Below are 16,463 nucleotides of genomic sequence, written 5' to 3' on the forward strand. Positions count from 1 at the left end.
ACATAATTGCATTGTGAGGTCTACTGAACCCAATAGAATGCAAGTGATCATGTTCAGTCAATACAGTTTGTGAACGGGATCCCAACTGTCTTCTTCTCTCTGCGGCTTACACTCCTTACAATCTTGGCAACACATGCCTGATAATCTATTATTCTGTATCACCTGCTCCCTCCCTTCTCTTTCAGTTCTAGCCTTCTCTGTCTCCTCTCGCTCCCTTTGTCCTCCTCCTCCTTGTCTGTGTTCACCTCCCCACCTCTCCGTTGTTCAGGAGTTACGACCGAGGTGTAGGAAAGAGCACAGGGGTTCTCGTTGAAGCAAGCCACACACAGCAGTCAAGGTGTTAAGTGTTACTCTGTCCTCCACCTACTCTCCTGTTCCCAGTAATACCGCTGTTATAGACCGCTCCACATCAGGCTTCATCAAACACACAAAGGCCCCCTGACCTTGGGATGGAGTGTGAATGAAGTATTAACAGTCCGCTTGTGAACACAGGCACACCAACACACACACTCCAGTAAGAACACACACACACTCCAGTAAGAACACACACACACACCATTCCCCAGAAGACAGCCCCTAACTGTCTTTGTATGATGGTAGTTGATTCTGATGATCAGTTATATAGTCTATCCATTATAACACTGTTCTACTTTAGCACTGAGTCTACCTGACATAACATCCGAAACAATACACTACCCTGCAGCCCTCTATCCGAGCCCTAAATGCTAGATCAAGGCTAGTGGTGGTAGTTCTGCTGTCTCTCTGTTCGCTGTTTGCTCTGTCCAGGTTCCTTGGCCCTGTGTGTGGAGCAGCATTAGCCAAATGAGACGTTTTCGCCGTCATTGAGTCGGATGATGAGTTTTGGCAGAGCACTGGCCAGATACGCCAGGCAATCACAGCCCCCCCCCCACACACACACACACACCAACACTAATTACAAGACACACACACAGGGCCGCTCATCTCTCAACCATGTGAGAGATTGGAGAGAGGGGAATGGGAGTTGATGATGAGAGAGTTAGTGAAAGTGTACATATTAAACCCACCCAAAAATACTGTTAGACATTTCTAATATATACTGTCCGTATTTCTGGAAGAAAAGTGGAGATAAAATGAAACATGAATCTCTCGTGAAGTTTTATGACTTGACTTACAATATTTGTTTATATCTGAAAAGTCCGGGCTTAATGGGATAAAATGTACCATTTTAATGGGTGCTCCAAATAAACTCACCTCTTAAATAATTGATTTGAATTCATTTCTAAATGTTAAAAACGTACAAACTACGGGTCCAATCGTATCCACAGAGATCAATGTGGACTTAGGCTTTGGTTGTTGCCTACCAGTACACACCTGATTCGAGTAATCATAGTCTTCCATCAAGACATGATTAGTTAAATCAGGTGTGTTTTTAGTTGGTTAATTAACAAAAACCTGGCCCTCTGTGGGTAAGAAGCCTTGCACAGAGACCATAACACACGCAACTTTCAATGAATTATATGAAACCTGATTCTCATTTACTGTACTGCTATTCTTCTTCATTAGTTCTACTTGTCTTCCTAAAGCCTATCTGAAGACGGTTTCAAATCTCCCTCTCTACGGGTGTTATGACAAAGGGACATGTGGTGGACCAAAAAACAAACAAATCCGCTTTATGTATGAAGGAGAACGATATGACAATATCTCCACCCAAAAGTACATGAGTAGTCACCCAGTAGTCATCTACTTGTCCCTCATTTGTTGGAATTTTTGTCCTCTACTTGTAGGTCTTCTATCCCAGATATCTCTCAGCCCTGGTCTTCTTCTTCTCTCTCTGCATCAACGACTACCTATCTACTCCAGACATCTTGGAGAGAGTACAACGGTTTCTAGTTGTTCAGAATAGTTTCTAATCTTCATAAAGGCTCCACGGCTAGATGCATAACTGTAGTTCTTGTGTATATGAATCAACTTAAATCTGAAAAAATGTAATATATATATATAAAAAATATTCATGCTCTTTGAATATTAGGGATAGGGTGTAGGCCGTCAGTGTAAGTAAGAATTTGTTCTTAACTGATTTGCCTAGTTAAATATAGGATCAATAAAAAGTGTGTTTCAATGCAAACTGGGAGCATACTGGGCTTAATGGGAGCATACTGGGCTTAATGGGAACATACTGGGCTTAATGGGAGCATACTGGGCTTAATGGGAGCATACTGGGCTTAATGGGAGCATACTGGGCTTAATGGGGGCTTAATGGGAGCATGGGAGCTGGGCTTAATGGGAGCATGCTGGGCTTAATGGGAGCATACTGGGCTTAATGGGAGCATACTGGGCTTAATGGGAGCATACTGGGCTTAATGGGAGCATACTGGGCTTAATGGGAGCATACTGGGCTTAATGGGAGCATACTGGGCTTAATGGGAGCATACTGGGCTTAATGGGAGCATACTGGGCTTAATGGGAGCATACTGGGCTTAATGGGAGCATGCTGGGCTTAATGGGAGCATACTGGGCTTAATTGGAACAACAGTGATTTATAATGAAAAAGACAGAATAGCAATGTCTACTCATAAAATAGTTGGTAACCAATGGTTTGGGGTATAAATATGCACTATAAACTATGATATTATGCAAAGTTACTGTCAGCGATTGGGTGCAGAGATGTAGTGGAGTCAGGCGCAGGACACAGGTTTAGAGCAACACAACGGAGTTTACTCAAAAAAATCAAGCAAAAAATCCCGAATAGGAACATACATACATACACACCAGCACAATCAACAACCACTAAAGACACCAACAATCACAGACAGAACAGAAATGTATGCCAGAGGGTTAAATAAGGAACATGATATGGGGATTGAAACCAGGTGTGATTAATCCAGACAAAACCAAACGAAACTGAAACATGGATCGGTGGTGACTAGAAAGCCGGTGACGTGGACCCCAGAACATCACCCGAACAAGGAGAGGGGCCGACTTCGGCGGAAGTCGTGACAGTTACTATTGATCATCTTGAACAATATTGATATTCTGTAGAGAGGGAATGCTTTTTCCGTCACTGTACTCTTTAAGCCCACCTGAAAAAAGGCTTCGTAATCTATGTATAACAATGCAAGGTTCATTTAACAGTAAATAAGACCAAATGCTTTTAAAACTGGAAACTGAATGGCAGAAATCTATTATCTTGTTGTAGTTCGTAAGTTATGCTGCTACTGTGTAACTGAGACATGCAGACATGACTGCAAGCATGAAAAACCCATCTTTTCAATTGGCAAGATAATAGTCAGGGCACTTAAAATATCTCAGGGTCGCTTCGCCACCATTTATTATTTTTGCATCATCAAAATCTTGAGTATCAGATACAACATTATATTGATGATTTCATGTGAGTGAATAAGACTTTTCACCCTTTGAATACTTTACAAATATGATTTCAAACAGAGGGTTCGTGGCACTTGGGAAGAAATCCTTGACGGGAGAGGACCCTGGGCTAAACCAGGGGAGTGTAGCCGCCCCAAGGTGCAGCAGGACAAGAGGCAACAGGAGCAGCTCAAAAAGGATCGCCTTCCATGGGAACAGGTGGAGGCAGCGAGGAGAACAGAGGCAGCCGGAGAGAGGAGTCGGCGATATGAGGGAACACGGTTGGCAAGGAAGCCCGGGAGTCAGCCCCAAAAATGTATTGGGGGGGGACTCACAGGGAGTATGGCGACGCTAGGTAGGAGACCTAAGCCAACTTCCTGTGTTACCGGGGGGCTAGAGAGACCGGGCAGGCACCGTGTTATGCTGTGGTGCGCACGGTGTCCCCAGTGCGGGTGCATAGCCCGGTGCGGTACATTCCAGCTCCACGTATCGGCCAAATGCCATGAAGCCGGCTCTACGCATCTGGTCCCCAGTGCGTCTCCTTGGGCCGGCTTACATGGCACCAGCCTTGCGCACGGTGTCCCCGGTTCGCCTGCATAGCCCAGTGCGGGCTATTCCACCTCGCCGCACTGTCAGGGCGACCTGGAGTATTCAACCAGGTAAGGTTTGGCAGGCTCGGTGCTCAAGAGCTCCAGTGCGCCTGCGCGGTCCGGTCTACCCAGTACCACCTCCACGCACCAGCCCTCCGGTGGCAGCTCCCCGCACCAGGCTTCCTGTGCGTGTCCTCGGCCCAGTACCACCAGTGCCAGCACCACGCATCAGGCCTACAGTGCGCCTCGCCTCTCCAGCGCTGCCAGAGCCTTCCTCCTCTCCAGCGCTGCCGGAATCTCCCGCCTGTTTAGTGCTGCCAGAGCCTTCCTCCTCTACAGCGCTGCCGGAGTCTCTCGCCTGTTCAGAGCTGCCAGTCTGCAAGGAGCTGCCAGTCTGCAAGGAGCTGCCAGAGCTGCCATTCTGCAATAAGCCGCCAGAGCTGCCATTCTGCAATAAGCCGCCAGAGCTGCCATTCTGCAATAAGCCGCCAGAGCTGCCAGTCTGCAAGAAGCCGCCAGAGATGCCAGTCTGCAAGAAGCCGCCAGAGATGCCAGTCTGCAAGGAGCTGCCAGTCTGCAAGGAGCTGCCAGTCTGCAAGGAGCTGCCAGTCTGCAAGGAGCTGCCAGAGCTGCCATTCTGCAATAAGCCGCCAGAGCTGCCATTCTGCAAGAAGCCGCCAGAGATGCCAGTCAGCATGGAGCCGCCAGAGATGCCAGTCAGCATGGAGCCGCCAGAGCCGCCAGTTAGCATGGAGCAGCCAGAGCCGTCAGTCAGCATGGAGCAGCCAGAGCCGTCATTCAGCTTGGAGCTGCCAGTCAGCATGGAGCAGCAGAGCCGTCAGTCTGCCAGGATCCGCCAGTCAGCCAGACTCTTCCAGATCCGCCAGTCAGCCAGGATCTTCCAGATCTGCCAGTCTGCCAGGATCCGCTAGTCTGCCCAGAGGCGCCAGAACCCCTCAGGGCAGCTGTCCCTCTATCCCGAGCAGCTGTCCCTCTGTCCCGAGCAGCTGGCACTCTGTCCCGAGCAGCTGGCCCTCTGTCCCGAGCAGCTGCCCCTCTGTCCCGAGCAGCTGCCCCTCTGTCCCGAGCAGCTGCCCCTCTGTCCCGAGCAGCTGCCCCTCTGTCCCGAGCAGCTGCCCCTCTGTCCCGAGCAGCCCCTCTGTCCCGAGCTGCCCCTCAGTCCAGTGGGGTCATTAAGTAGGGTCGCCATGGTTCTGAGACCACGGGAGTGGACAAGGTGGGGGACTAAAACTATGGTGAAGTGGGGGCCACGTCCAGCACCAGAGCCGCCACCGCGGACAGATGCCCACCCAGACCCTCCCCAAAAGGTTCAGGTTTTGCGGCCGGAGTCCGCACCTTGGGGGGGGGGTTTGGTGTTGGGTTTTGTGGGTGATTGTCCTTGTTCCTGTCCATGTGTTACTTTGCACCAGTATTGGCTGTTTCGGTTTTCACGTTACGTTTATTGTTTTTGTATTGATTCGTGTTTCCATTGTTTTATTAAACATGAATCTCAATAGCCACGCCGCATTTTGGTCCGGCTCTCCTTCACTTAAAGAATACCGTTACAGTGTGTGTGTGTGTGTGTGTGTGTGTGTGTGTGTGTGTGTGTGTGTGTGTGTGTGTGTGTGTGTGTGTGTGTGTGTGTGTGTGTGTGTGTGTGTGTGTGTGTGTGTGTGTGTGTGTGGAGGTGACACGTCCAGGGTTCAGTGAACCGCCAGCCCCATGGTCACAACCACTCCCTCTGCTCTGGCTGTTCCTATGGTAACAGGGTTTGGGGAAGAGAGCGGGACGGGATGGGGAGGGGCGGAGGAAAATAGGGAGGAGGATGTTAGACATTACAGAGTCACTTTGGTGTTGCTGAGATTTGGCCAATCCTGACTCTATGGTTTAGACCTCCCTAATCTGAGGTTTGCAGGCCTGAACTAATAGCTGTGTATGTAGATTCAACCCCCCCCCCCCTCCTGACACACACACACATTTAGGCTTTAAAACCCGAGCCGTCAAAAGTTTGAATGTGCTTAAAGCACCATTCATATAGAAGTCATTCGGACAGGAAGTAATGAGAGAGACTATGAAGCCATTTGAAACCTATTGAGATGTACTCTTGGAGACCGGGAAGGGGTTTATGACAGTTCTATTAGGCTGGAACTGCTGTTTGAGTGAATATGTTTCTCAGGTGGGTGATTTCTCCAGGCTGTTCAGTCTGAAGTATACAGGCTGTGTGTGGGCGACAGCGATGAGCAATACTAAGGATATATTCAGCAACTTCTCTTCCTTAGACAGACAGAGTGTACGTGATAATCAGTACTCTGTCTATGCATTCCCATAACGTTTCTCTCCTGCCTGTGTCTTTTCTTCCTGTACACACCAGTCGTGGGAGGTGATCTTCACTGCATTGCAATGTCTCAATAAACCAGAATGCACCACAGAATACCTTTCCATGTTCAACCGCGGCTCCTGAAATCTTGTTCCCATTATAGAAGATGCTTTATTGACTTGTTTTATTGTTGGATCAGTCCATTAAGGGCCTACTTATTAGCCTACATTTTCTGAGTCAAACTAAGCACACTAATTCAAGCATTCTAATACTTGTCAACAAAGGAGTTGTTGGCATTTCCATGACCCTTGATAAGTGTGGTCTACTCGAGGGCATATCGGCATGAGCTGTATAGGAGTTGTCAGGGTTTCTGACAGCTCCTAGATTTCTAGGAGTAGAGCTTTGTAGTAGTAGTAGTAGTCGGAGTTTTATAGCTGTAGTAGTAGGAGTTTTATAGCTGTAGTAGTAGGAGTTTTATAGCTGTAGTAGTAGGAGTTTTATAGCTGTAATAGTAGTTGTTTTATAGCTGTAATAGTAGTAGGAGTTTTATAGCTGTAGTAGTAGGAGTTTTATAGCTGTAGTAGTAGGAGTTTTATAGCTGTAGTAGTAGTAGGAGTTTTATAGCTGTAATAGTAGTAGGAGTTTTATAGCTGTAATAGTAGTAGGAGTTTTATAGCTGTAGTAGGAGTAGTAGGAGGAGGAGTTTTATAGCTGTACTAGGAGGAGTTTTATAGCTGTAGTAGTAGGAGTTTTATAGCTGTAGTAGTAGTAGGAGGAGGAGTTTTATAGCTGTAGTAGTAGTAGTAGTAGTAGGAGGAGGAGTTTTATAGCTGTAGTAGTAGGAGTTTTATAGCTGTAGTAGTAGGAGTTTTATAGCTGTAGTAGTAGTAGGAGTTTTATAGCTGTACTAGGAGGAGTTTTATAGCTGTAGTAGTAGTAGGAGGAGGAGTTTTATAGCTGTAGTAGTAGTAGGAGGAGGAGTTTTATAGCTGTAGTAGTAGGAGTTTTATAGCTGTAGTAGTAGGAGTTTTATAGCTGTAGTAGTAGTAGGAGTTTTATAGCTGTAGTAGTAGTAGGAGGAGGAGTTTTATAGCTGTAGTAGTAGGAGTTTTATAGCTGTAGTAGTAGTAGGAGTTTTATAGCTGTAGTAGTAGGTGGCGTTTTATAGCTGTAGTAGTTGGAGTTTTATAGCTGTAGTAGTAGCATTTGTAGTTTTATAGCTGTAGTAGTTTTATAGCTGCAGTAGTAGTAGTTTTATAGCTGCAGTAGTAGTAGTTTTATAGCTGTAGTAGTAGCATTTGTAGTTTTATAGCTGCAGTAGTAGTAGTTTTATAGCTGCAGTAGTAGTAGTTTTATAGCTGTAGTAGTAGGAGTTTTATAGCTGTAGTAGTAGGAGTTTTATAGCTGTAGTAGTAGCATTTGTAGTTTTATAGCTGTAATAGTAGTAGTTTTATAGCTGCAGTAGTAGTAGTTTTATAGCTGCAGTAGTAGTAGTTTTATAGCTGTAGTAGTAGCATTTGTAGTTTTATAGCTGTAATAGTAGTAGTTTTATAGCTGCAGTAGTAGTAGTTTTATAGCTGTAGTAGTAGGAGTTTTATAGCTGTAGTAGTAGGAGTTTTATAGCTGTAGTAGTAGCATTTGTAGTTTTATAGCTGTAATAGCATTTGTAGTTTTATAGCTAGTAGTAGTAGTAGTAGTAGGAGGAGGAGGAGTTTTATAGCTGTAGTAGTAGGAGTTTTATAGCTGTAGTAGTAGCATTTGTAGTTTTATAGCTGTAATAGTAGTAGTTTTATAGCTGTAGTAGTAGTAGTAGTAGGAGGAGGAGGAGTTTTATAGCTGTAGTAGTAGGAGTTTTATAGCTGTAGTAGTAGGAGTTTTATAGCTGTAATAGTAGTAGTTTTATAGCTGTAGTAGTAGTAGGAGTTTTATAGCTGTACTAGGATTTGAGTTTTATAGCTGTAGTAGTAGTAGGAGGAGGAGTTTTATAGCTGTAGTAGTAGTAGGAGGAGGAGTTTTATAGCTGTAGTAGTAGGAGTTTTATAGCTGTAGTAGTAGGAGTTTTATAGCTGTAGTAGTAGTAGGAGTTTTATAGCTGTAGTAGTAGTAGGAGTTTTATAGCTGTAGTAGTAGTAGGAGGAGGAGTTTTATAGCTGTAGTAGTAGTAGGAGTTTTATAGCTGTAGTAGTAGGTGGCGTTTTATAGCTGTAGTAGTTGGAGTTTTATAGCTGTAGTAGTAGCATTTGTAGTTTTATAGCTGTAGTAGTTTTATAGCTGCAGTAGTAGTAGTTTTATAGCTGTAGTAGTAGCATTTGTAGTTTTATAGCTGTAGTAGTAGTAGTTTTATAGCTGTAGTAGTAGTAGTTTTATAGTAGTAGTAGGAGTTTTATAGCTAGTAGTAGTAGGAGTTTTATAGCTGTAGTAGTAGCATTTGTAGTTTTATAGCTGTAATAGTAGTAGTTTTATAGCTGCAGTAGTAGGAGTTTTATAGCTGTAGTAGTAGGAGTTTTATAGCTGTAGTAGTAGCATTTGTAGTTTTATAGCTGTAATAGTAGTAGTTTTATAGCTGTAGTAGTAGTAGTAGTAGTAGGAGGAGGAGTTTTATAGCTGTAGTAGTAGGAGTTTTATAGCTACAGTAGTAGTAGTTTTATAGCTGTAGTAGTAGCATTTGTAGTTTTATAGCTGTAATAGTAGTAGTTTTATAGCTGCAGTAGTAGTAGTTGTATAGCTGTAGTAGTAGCATTTGTAGTTTTATAGCTGTAATAGTAGTAGTTTTATAGCTGCAGTAGTAGTAGTTTTATAGCTACAGTAGTAGTAGTTTTATAGCTGTAGTAGTAGTAGTTTTATAGCTGTAATAGTAGTAGTTTTATAGCTGCAGTAGTAGTAGTTTTATAGCTGTAGTAGTAGCATTTGTAGTTTTATAGCTGTAATAGTAGTATTTTTATAGCTGCAGTAGTAGTAGTTTTATAGCTGCAGTAGTAGTAGTTTTATAGCTGTAGTAGTAGCATTTGTAGTTTTATAGCTGTAATAGTAGTAGTTTTATAGCTGCAGTAGTAGTAGTTTTATAGCTGTAGTAGTAGCATTTGTAGTTTTATAGCTGCAGTAGTAGTAGTTTTATAGCTGCAGTAGTAGGAGTTTTATAGCTGTAGTAGTAGTAGTAGTAGTAGGAGGATGAGTTTTATAGCTGTAGTAGTAGGAGTTTTATAGCTGTAGTAGTAGGAGTTTTATAGCTGTAGTAGTAGTAGAAGTTTTATAGCTGTAGTAGGAGGAGTTTTATAGCTGTAGTAGTAGTAGTAGTAGTAGTAGTAGTAGTAGTAGTAGTAGTAGTAGTAGGAGGAGTTTTATAGCTGTAGTAGTAGAGTTTTATAGCTGTAGTAGTAGTAGGAGTTTTATAGCTGTAGTAGTAGTAGGAGTTTTTTAGCTGTAGTAGTAGGAGGAGTTTTTTAGCTGTAGTAGTAAGAGTTTTATAGCTGTAGTAGTAGTAGTAGTAGTAGTAGTAGTAGTAGTAGTAGTAGGAGTTTTATAGCTGTAGTAGTAGGTGGCGTTTTATAGCTGTAGTAGTAGTAGTTTTTTAGCTGCAGTAGTAGTAGTTTTATAGCTGTAGTAGTAGTAGTTTTATAGCTGCAGTAGTAGTAGTTTTATAGCTGCAGTAGTAGTAGTTTTATAGCTGTAGCAGTAGTAGCATTTGTAGTTTTATAGCTGTAGTAGTAGGAGGAGTTTTATAGCTGTAGTAGTAGTTGGAGTTTTATAGCTGTAGTAGTAGCAGTAGGCGTTTTGTAGCTGTAATAGTAGGAGGAGTTTTATAGCTGTAGTAGTAGCAGTAGGCATTTTGTAGCTGTAGTAGGAGTTTTATTTTTTTATTTGACCTTTATTTAACCAGGTAGGCTAGTTGAGAAAAAGTTCTCATTTGCAACTGCGATTTGGCCAAGATAAAGCATAGCAATTCAACACATTCAACAGCACAGAGTTACACATGGAATAAACAAACATACAGTCAATAATACAGTACAACAAAAGAAAACAAAAAGTCTATATACAGTGAGGAGTTTTATAGCTGTAGCAGTATGAGTTTATTAGCTGTAGCAGTAGGAGTTGTAGTCGTAAGCATTTGGTCTGAGCTGACTTTGGTCCACAGCCCTTAGAGGAGAACTGCTGTTTCTCCCTGTTGTTGTCTACCAGATAAGTTCCCATGTGGGACAGTTACACCACCTCTAAGCATGTTCCGATGACTGGTGTCAGAGGGCCATGGGAGAACTGCTGTTTCTCCCTGTTGTTGTCTACCAGATACGTTCCCATGTGGGACAGTTACACCACCTCCAAGCATGTTCCAATGACTGGTGTCAGAGAGCCATGGGAGAACTGCTGTTTCTCCCTGTTGTTGTCTACCAGATAAGTTCCCATGTGGGACAGTTACACCACCTCTAAGCATGTTCCGATGACTGGTGTCAGAGGGGCCGTGGGAGACCTCCACTGATGTCGAGGAGAGGAACGGAGGTGCATGTGTTGGAGACATGTTTGAGTGTGTGTGTCGGTCTGTGTGTACGAGTGTGTGTTCAAGTGGAAATGAAAAGGGAGGGAAAGAACAGCAGGGTGTACCAGAGCAACTTTCCCCAAATCTCATCCATCCCAAACCACAGTGGGGGGTGTGTGTGTGTGTGTGTCACCGAATACGAGAGGCCATGCTGTGCTCAGAGCTGTGCTTACTGCTGGCCCCACTCACCTGCATCCATCTCCCACTCTCTCTGTCTGCCTGTTTCTCTCTCTCCCATGGGCGTCTGCCACTCTCCTTCCTGCATTGATGTGACTGAGACCGTCCTACTGTGTACAGGACTCACTAGGAATACCTAGGAACTAGAGCCTAGGTTTTTCCCAGTCAGGTCAGAAACTCGTCTCCCTGTATGTAATATAGTTGTGTAAGGTTATCGGTGGCCTTTCCTGCTGAAAAAAGAACTCCAGACAACACTATTATTGGTAAACACATCCTAACATAGAATGTTAGCTTTGTATATGCTACCTGCATCCAATAACATACTGATTTATATCCCTAATGGTGCAGATCTGAGGTGTGAATAGCATTCATGTTAGTCTCTCTCATCGATGCTTCACTGGTTCAGAGCCAGCTCAGCTATCTTCCTGCCACTGCTGGGAAAGTTGAACTTTCTCTCTTGTGTTAAACCCATAGTGCAGTTGAGACAGAGGCACACACACACACCGGATCACTCAGCTGCTCTACTTTATGGAGAGTGGGAAAGTCTCCTAACGTTCCCTGCCAAGGAATGCACACACAAACACACACACACACACACACACACACACACACACACACACACACACACACACACACACACACACACCTTGGCTAAGACTGTAGATCACCCTTCAGTCACGGCCCTGTGCTGCAAAGGAGACTGGAGTGATGGAAGCAATAGTTAAGCCATTACGGCAGACAATTGGCTCAAATTGAGAGAGGGGGGGTGGAGGAGAAGGAGAGGCTATGGCAGGAGTTGATTCACTCAATGACTTAATCTGTGCCCCGGGACACACTCCTGCTGTTTCAGGTTCACTCACACACTGACTGCAATAACACCTTGTAAGTCAGGGCTGCATGGGTGAAGGGCTGCAGGGGTGAAGGGCTGCAGGGTAAAGGGCTGCAAGGTGAAGGCTGCAGGGGTGAAGGGCTGCAGGGGTGAAGGGCTGCAGGGGTGAAAGGCTGCAGGGGTGAAAGGCTGCAGGGGTGAAAGGCTGCAGGGGTGAAGGGCTGCAGGGGTGAAGGGCTGCAGGGGTGAAGGGCTGCAGGGGTGAAAGGCTGCAGGGGTGAAGGGCAGGGTGAAAGGGTGAAGGGCTGCAGGGTGAAGGATGCAGGGTGAAGGGCTGGGTGAAGGGCTGCAGAGGGAATGGGGTGAAGGGCTGCAGGGGTGAAGGGCTGCAGGGTAAAGGGCTGCAGGGTGAAGGGCTGCAGGGGTGAAGGGCTGCAGGGGTGAAGGGCTGCAGGGGTGAAGGGCTGCAGGGGTGAAAGGCTGCAGGGGTGAAGGGCTGCAGGGGTGAAGGGCTGCAGGGGTGAAGGGCTGCAGAGGTGAATGGGGTGAAGGGCTGCAGTGGTGAAGGGGTGAAGGGCTGCAGGGTGAAGGGATGCAGGGTGAAGGGCTGCAGGGCTGAAGGGCTGCAGAGGTGAATGGGGTGAAGGGCTGCAGGGGTGAAGGGCTGCAGGGGTGAAGGGCTGCAGAGGTGAATGGGGTGAAGCAGGCTGAATGGGGTGCAGGGGGTGAAGGGCTGCAGGGTGAATGGGGTGAAGGGCTGCAGAGGGGTGAATGGGGTGAAGGGCTGCAGGGGTGAAGGGCTACTGGGGTGAAGGGCTACAGGGGTGAAGGGCTGCAGGGGTGAAGGGCTACTGGGGTGAAGGGCTACAGGGGTGAAGGGCTGCAGAGGTGAATGGGGTGAAGGGCTGCAGAGGTGAATGGGGTGAAGGGCTGCAGGGGTGAAGGGCTGCAGAGGTGAATGGGGTGAAGGGCTGCACTGGTGAAGGGGTGAAGGGCTGCAGGGGTGAAGGGCTGCAGGGGTGAAGGGCTGCAGGGGTGAAGGGCTGCAGGGGTGAAGGGCTGCAGGGGTGAAGGGGAGAGAAGATAATTCCTTTATACTGAACAGAGTCATTTTCTCACAGCCATCACCAACCCACAGAGACCAATGACCTAAGGTTGAAGTCGGAAGTTTACATACACTTAGGTCGGAGTCATTAAAACTTGTTTTTCAACCACTCCACAAATGTATTGTTAGCAAACTATATTTTGGCAAGTTGGTTAGGATATCTACTTTGTGCATGACACAAGTCCTTTATCCAAAAATTGTTTACAGACAGATTATTTCACTTAGAAATCACTGTATCACAATTCCAGTGGGTCAGATGTTCACATACACTAAGTTGACTGTGCCTTTAAACAGCTTGGAACATTTGAGTCAATTGGAGGTGTACCTGTGGATGTATTTCAGGGTCTACCTTCAAACCCAGTACCTCTTTGCATGACATCATGGGAAATCAGCCAAGACCTCAGAAAATAAAACAATTGTAAACCTCCTCAAGTCTTGTTCATCCTTGGGAGCAATACCCAAATGCCTGAAGGTACCACGTTCATCTGTACTAACAATAGTTTGCAAGTATAAACACCATGGGACCACACAGCCGTCATTTCGCTCCCTATAGATGAACGTACTTTGGTGTGAAAAGTGCAAGTCAATCTCAGAACAGAAAGGACCTTGTGAAGATGCTGGAGGAAACGGGTATGAAAGTATCTATATCCACAGTAAAACTAGTCCTAAATCGACAGCAAGGAAGAAGCCACTGCTCCAAAATCTCCATAAAAAAGCCAGACTACGTTTTGCAACTGCACATGGGGACAAAGATCATACTTTTTGGAGAAATGTACTCTGGTCTGATGAAACAAAAATAGAACTGTTTGGCCATTTGACTATCGTTATGTTTGGAGGAAAAAGCCGAAGAACACCATCCCAACTGTGAAGCATGGGGGTGGCAGCATCATGTTGTGGAGCTGCTTTGCTGCAGGAGGGACTGATCCACTTCACAAAATAGATGGCAATATGCATATGAAAATTAAGTGGATATAATTGAAGCAACATTTCAGGACATCAGTCAGGAATTTAAACCTTGGTCGCAAATGGGTCTTCCAACTGGACGATGACCCTAAGCATACTTCCAAAGTTGTGTGAAATGGCTTAAGGACAACAACGTCAAGGTATTGGAGTGGCCATCACAAAGCCCTGACCTCAATCCTATAGAAAATTTGTGGGCAGAACTGAAAAAGCGTGTGGGAGCAAGGAGGCCTACAAACCTGACTCAGTTACACCAGCTCTGTCAGGAGGAATGGGCCAAAATTCACCCGACTTATTGTGGGTAGCTTGTGGAAGGCTACCCGAAATGTTTGATCCAAGTTAAACAATTTAAAGGCAATGCTAGTAAATATTAATTGAGTATGTGTAAACTTCTGACCCACTGGGAATGTGATGAAAGAAATAAAAGCAGAATTTAATCAATCATTCTACTATTATTCTGACATTTCACATTATTAAAATAAAGTGGTAATCCTAACTGACCTAAAGTAGGGAATTTTTACTAGGATAAAATTTCAGGAATCAGTGAAAAACTGAGTTTAAATGTAGTTGGATTAGGTGTATGTAAACTTCTGACTTCAACTGTACACGGTCACACAGTATGCATCTTATAACAGATCATGATGCTTTATGAGCATTCATAGAGCTGTATGACTGTGCATGGCTGTGTAATGGGGCATGTTGGCAGTAGGGGCTGTGATGGGCAGGGTGAATGGTTCAAAGGGGCATTGTGCCTTATCCTTATAGACTAATTCTCTCTCCCAGGCCTCAAACAACCACACAATGAGGAATTGTCTCTCTCTCTCTTTCGCACACACACACACTAACAAGCCTTTTACACAGAGTGTGTTAGTGGGTTGTTGTTGTGCTTCCAGCCTGGGGTGTCTAGGGATGGATATACTGCAGTTGTCATGGCTGTGCTGTGTACCAGGGGAGCCGTTCATCTCCCGTTTTTAAATGTCTAACGTTCAAGCAACGCTCTGCTTTATGAGTGTGAACGTTGGCGTAACGCTTGGTGTTCATTGGGGCCGTAACTCCTGCCCGGTCCCCCGGCGCTGTGGCTGGGATTTATTGTCCAGCTTACAGTGGAGGGGTTGCCGCGGGGACCGTTGGCACTCATTTGCTCGTTCCCTCGTTCTCTGGCTTGGTCATTTATTTGACATGTCCTTTAAGTCCTTTAAAGAATTGGGCGTTTCTGCCGAACGCCTGGGCTCTTTCTGCAGGAGATGGATGGGCCGTGTTCAAAGGTCTGTATGTTCTCCCTCACTCCATCCCTCCATCCCTCGTTCTCTTGTTTTATTCCCCTCCTCCTTCCTCTCTTCTCTTTTCCTCCCTCTGTCCTCCTGAGCTTTATAGAGTGGTATTACGACTGTCAGCTGGCCTAGCAAGGGATTTGGGCATGTTTTGTTTCTGCCTCTCAAGATAATGCTCTCTCCCTTCTCCTGTGGAGAATAACAACAGGGAAAGTAGAGCGATAAAAGCAGCACATGGACTTTAGCTCGTTTAGTTTGGGTTTGTACTCTGGTTCCGTGGCACCGCAGGCTGGGACTGTGTGTGTGCTGGTACGTTCTAGCCCTATTCATGCAGCTGGCCCTGGGATCAATGGCAACTGTGCTGATTGTTCGAGGCTGGCGGACGTTTTAGAGAAATCGTTAAGATGTAAACAAGCCATTGTGATCCCAGATTGTTCCCTCAGGGAGTCGTGCGTGTGTGGTTCTGTGCGCAGTCGCACACAACCATTTCTCTTCTGAGGTATTGCAACAGAGTGTTGATTTTCTCTTTTTAAAAAGCTTACCAAGTTCAAGTTTTTAATTTGTCACACACAAGGCCAATTGAATGTGATTCGTGACAACATTGACTACAGAGCAGAGAGAAAGAAGCAGAACAATGAAAGGTTACAGAGACTTAGAAACATGAACGGACTTTACAGTGTATGGTGTGTGTGTGTGTATGTTACCATGTCATGTAGTGTTTTGTAATACAGTCCAGTCCAGGCCCAGACTAAATCCCTTCTACAGAGTGAGCCAGACCTGAATTAACACCACAAATTCCCTCTGCTCATCACCACACACACACACACACACACACACACACACACACACACACACACACACACACACACACACACACACACACACACACACACACACACACACACACAGACACAGACAAACACACACACACACACACACACTTGTTTTACTATCCTTGTTGGGATCAAACAATTGATTCCGATTCAAAATCCTATTTTCCCTAACCTTAACCCCTAATTCTAATTCTAACCCTAATTTTAACCCTAAGCATAACCCTTTTTCATTGTGGGGACCCTCAAAGTGTCCCCACTTGTCCAAATGGTCCTTGTTTTAATATTCCTTGTGAGGACTTCTGGCACCTACAAGGATAGTAAAACCAAAAAAACAGACCCACACATTCCCTGGTGTTGCTGTCCTCTTTTATCTTCTACTGTTAAAGTGGAGTGCTAGGCCTACTTGCTCAGAGGGAGGCCTACTTGCTCAGAGCTAGGCCTACTTGCTCAGAGGGAATCTGTTTTCTTGAAATCATGTTATGTGGATTAAAAATAATGTATGTACAGA

At 45.3% G+C, this 16,463-nt stretch overlaps 1 protein-coding gene across 18 annotated transcripts in view; it reads left to right on the top strand.

Moving 5' to 3' along the window:
* LOC135514899 (CUGBP Elav-like family member 2) overlaps positions 1-16,463 on the top strand; it is a 226,090-nt gene that overhangs the window by 119,573 nt on the left and 90,054 nt on the right. The gene's annotated exons all lie outside the window — the stretch shown is intronic.

This window comes from Oncorhynchus masou, chromosome 26 (genome assembly GCF_036934945.1).
Source record: "Oncorhynchus masou masou isolate Uvic2021 chromosome 26, UVic_Omas_1.1, whole genome shotgun sequence".
NCBI classification, from domain to species: domain Eukaryota; kingdom Metazoa; phylum Chordata; class Actinopteri; order Salmoniformes; family Salmonidae; genus Oncorhynchus; species Oncorhynchus masou.